We start from the raw sequence: 4,471 nt of genomic DNA, 5'->3' as shown, positions 1-4,471 counted from the left end.
AGCAAATTACATTTTTTTAACTTTAATGTGGGGCCTTCAGTGAAAATTTTAATATCATGCACAATCAGTTTTCCATTTACATCAGGTATGTGTTAGTAAAGACACTGCTTAAATAGAAAAGCATGAATAGAACAATTGTAATGATGGGAGTTAGGTTCCTAAAGAGTAGGAAATTCCACCCTTTCATTTGGTTTCCGAAAATTAATAGTATTTTGTGAACATCATGAATACCACAGTTTTACATCACATCACATCACATTAATATGAGGGATCATGCATATAGAAAATTTAGTCTCAAATAATAGACTGTTTTAAAGTGAAAACACATATAGAGATCTCATGTAAATGAAGAGAGTCTACTGTAACACTGAAATATTGTTCATTGGTAGGTGTACCCCAAGGAAGGCCCAATATCAAAATTTAAGGGAATATATAAATATCATATATGATTTGAAATGATGGAAAACATGATAGCTTCTTATGCAACCAGCATGTGCTGTCACACAATGAACCAAAAATGTTCAAGATAGGAGTACATGAAAAAATGTTGGTTGAGGCAGCAGTATTATTATTATTATTCTTTATATATATATACTTTACATTTTATCTACAGTATTTAAGATAACAATATTTATGAGATTTTTTATTAAGCTGAAAATCCAATCAATACAAACCACACATGCCTTGCTCAGATTTCATCTGTAATCTTACAATATATGGCACAAAGGACACTACATCTATTCCTGCTTTAAATTTACTTTCCCAGAAGCATCATCACCTGAGATGCTTGCATGTAACTCTCAATTAGCTAACACTTGACAGCTTGATTCAAGCTGATTAACAACATCTTCAGTATTGTGGGGACTTAACTCTGCCTTAGATGTCATGTACAAACACCATAATCAGTACAATCACTGCCATACAAACACAGACAGCATCACAGCAACTCAGTACTGTTGTCATGCTGTACATTTAATATAATCCTGATTACCTTTCCAATGCAAGGTGGATCAACATCTATTGTCACAGCACCTAAAAGCAAAACATCATCCACAACCTAATGACAATGATCCTTGTGATAATTTTCCACCCATAAATACACAACAAAGATAACTTGCTTCACTGCACTCATGTAAATTTGACAAAACTGTATTTCTCTCTATGTGATATATTTTTGACCAGTGAGCCATTAATAATAATGACATAAGATTTCATGGTTAACATAACCATTCACTTGTTTATCATCTGATTATGCACTGCTGATGAAGCAATCAAGTTTTTGGATGACTGAAATAACCAGTATTGCCAAAAGTACACAATCATGTGATAAGGCTTCCTGATGATGTGTGAGGTTGATCACCCAAGAACTTTTCCACCTGAGGTAGTTCATAATGGGCCGGATTTAAGGTTCAGAATGACTTAGCTGTCTGATCTCTAATCTACCACACTAAAAATGTGAAACACTAGCTTGGGGAGAAACATCAACATACTAGCAGCACCTTCATCACTCAGCTGTAAACAGACATTTTCTTACTCTTTACATGAAGCTACACAGGTACATGGCGATGCATTATTGAAAAGGAATAGCAACATAATAAATAAATGTGATAAAATTGAGGAAGGTGCTTCCAACATAAATATTGTAGACATATTTTCACATTAAATCAATCAATACCTTTATTGCGAGTTGGTAATGTTCTACTGGGTAACAGCAAATCATCTCAGATAAGGACAGCCAGGAGGCTTTGTGGAACAATTGTGACTACAAGTGCAGGTAAAGACTTGTGCCACTGTAACACCAGCAGCAATCAGTTTCCAATGACCAACTGGACGTCACCCCTCGATCAATGCCAGCCATTTTCATCCTAGTCATCATCATCCTATGGATTTCTTGGTTATCCAAAGCAGATGTTAGAAGGGTCCAGACAAGAAAGTAATTTGTGTTTAGAGGGAATGAAAGGGCACACACAACACTACCAAGAATCCCAAACAGGACAACACAACCATCCAGACTACTGTGACTGCTTCCCACAACTGGACTTTGATTAGCCAATTAGTACTCATCTACAGAATCCAAGCAACCTATAAAAAAGTAAAAATCAACACTAAACCTCAGTCCACATCACCACTTAGAGAACAAGAAAAAGGGTAAGTCTCCTACTTAGTATCACTCTCAGATAGAAAACAGAACAGAATACAAAGATTCTTGTCCCTTTTCACATCAATTCTTATGTATCTCCTAATCATTAGGAACATACAATAAAATTAAAATACACATTTCAAACTATCACAGTACTTCTGTTCAATTAAAATACATATTTTAAACTATCACACAATACTTGTTTCATATAAATTTCCTCTTTAAAAAATCTGACGTTGCCCTTGTCCATCAAGCATCCACAAGACCACAATCCATCATCTCATTTTCTTCCCTTCAACAGGGCAACTTGAGTTGTGCACATTACCACAGCCCTCAAATTCTAAGACAGAACAGGGCCATATTTACTAGATAATAAGGCCCCTAGCCTTAATCAAAGGCAAGGTATGAAATAAAAAATACAACCATGTAAATTCCAAGGCTCATTAAAGCTCTAAGGTAAGACTAAACACCTTAGCCTCCCATTGACTGGCCCTGGCTTAAACATTGTATTACTGACTATAGTAGATCAAATGATGAGGTCCCATGGGTGGACCAAAGATATACAGAATTGTTCAAACATTCAACATGTAGCTTAGCAGACTACCATCAGCTAACTATGTCTGGTTAGCATTAAAATAATTTTGAAAATTATATTATACTGAACTAAGAAAGTTCCTGTGTAGATCTCAAGAGAAGAACACATTGTGGCACAAGAAGCAGAACCTGCATACATGGAAAGTTATAATGGGTAAGTCTTCCACAGATTGTCATTGAATGAATGGACTACAAGACTGAAGCAGGAAAGGAAATTCCATCCTGCAAGGGAGACTGACCTTATCAGTATAACCAAGCCAATATTCAAGTATGGTTTTAACTTCTCTGCAACACACTAACTAATAATAAGAGGAACATAGCTTTCCATGAAAATCATTCACAGAATTAAGCAGTTTTGCAACAAATGAGACATGAACAAATATCTAGCTGTTATTTCATAACAGAGAAGAAATATGTACTCAATGACAAAATACCATGAAAATCATTCACAGAATTAAACAGTTTTGCAACAAACAAGACATGAACAAATATCTAGCTTATGTTTTTAAGTATTTCATAACAGAGAAGAAATATGTACTCAAAATACATCTTCAGAGCTTTAATGATTTTGCTATGTTTACCTATTCCTGTGGTAACAGGGACAGCTTCACTGCACACTCTAGGGCTAATTTGGAAGAATGTTGCCACTGCATTCCATACTATCCAAAAAGGCAGCTAAAGGGGATAGAGAATAGGGACCAGGAACTCATGTTTTTACTCATGATGGGACAAGACATTTATCTTTTCCAGATTACTTCCCTTTAAGGGACACCACAGCCTGATATATACATGGATCTGTTTACCAGACTGAAATGTCCCTCTTAAGGCAATAGCAGGAGAGAGAGAGAGAGAGAGAGAGAGAGAGAGAGAGAGAGAGAGAGAGAGAGAGAGAGAGAGAGAGAGAGAGAGAGAGAGAGAGAGAGAGAGAGAGAGAATGTGCCTAAAAATGGGGATTCCTTTTTCAGACCCAATGGATATAGTGGCAGTATTCTTCCAATCCAGCCACAGGGTTTCCAGCTGGGCCATGTTCCCTACCTAAAATGAATAAACAAACAAATCTGTGTGGATTTGTGTATAAAAATCTGTGACCCATATTACACTTCTCTGCCTACTTTCTCTATACAACCTCCCAAAACAACTTAATTAGCAATAATTGCTAAATTCTTTAGAAATAGTTACAACAGTTATTGGTACAACTATGCCTCAAAAGAGATTAGATGACATGAAGAGACTGTTTGACCTTTCCTTTAGGACATACTTAACTTTATACAGAATATGAATTAAGAAAATCATGAAAAGTAGGTGTTATGTGTGAAAATAATACTGAATGAATATCTTTTCATTTCCCACCCTGAGTATAATACTTTTGCTTCTGCCTCTTTGAGAATCCTTAATACAAACACTTAAGATATGAGAAAGATGAGTAACATAAAAGGTACTTTCTTCAGTTGGTGAATTTTACAGATTCTCTCTCTCTCTCTCTCTCTCTCTCTCTCTCTCTCTCTCTCTCTCTCTCTCTCTCTCTCTCTCTGACCAGAAAACATTTGGTAAGACAGTTACATATATAAATATATAAATATAAGGAATTTTAGTAGAACAAGAAAAATTATCTCCAAATATAATGATGTACTTATTTAGAGAGCTAAACAAACATATGGGTGTTATGGATGCCACAGAATGAAATGAAATGTTAAATGTTGCATGCAGTGCATTAACTTGAAATTAATAGCTTCAAAG

General features: G+C 35.5%; 1 protein-coding gene across 2 annotated transcripts in view; it reads right to left on the bottom strand.

Moving 5' to 3' along the window:
• Positions 1 to 551: 551 nt before the first annotated feature.
• The window catches only part of LOC135115114 (transmembrane protein 104-like), a 36,761-nt gene continuing 32,841 nt past the window's right edge, over positions 552 to 4,471 (bottom strand). For both annotated transcript variants that reach the window (XM_064031613.1, XM_064031614.1), the window contains one exon: positions 552 to 4,471. This exon is cut by the window's right edge and continues 1,524 nt beyond it. The gene's annotated coding sequence lies outside the window, so the exon portion shown is untranslated.

Source organism: Scylla paramamosain, chromosome 28 (genome assembly GCF_035594125.1).
Source record: "Scylla paramamosain isolate STU-SP2022 chromosome 28, ASM3559412v1, whole genome shotgun sequence".
NCBI lineage: Eukaryota > Metazoa > Arthropoda > Malacostraca > Decapoda > Portunidae > Scylla > Scylla paramamosain.
The sequence above is the reverse complement of the archived record's forward strand: the minus strand, read 5'-3'. Positions and strand labels throughout refer to the sequence as shown.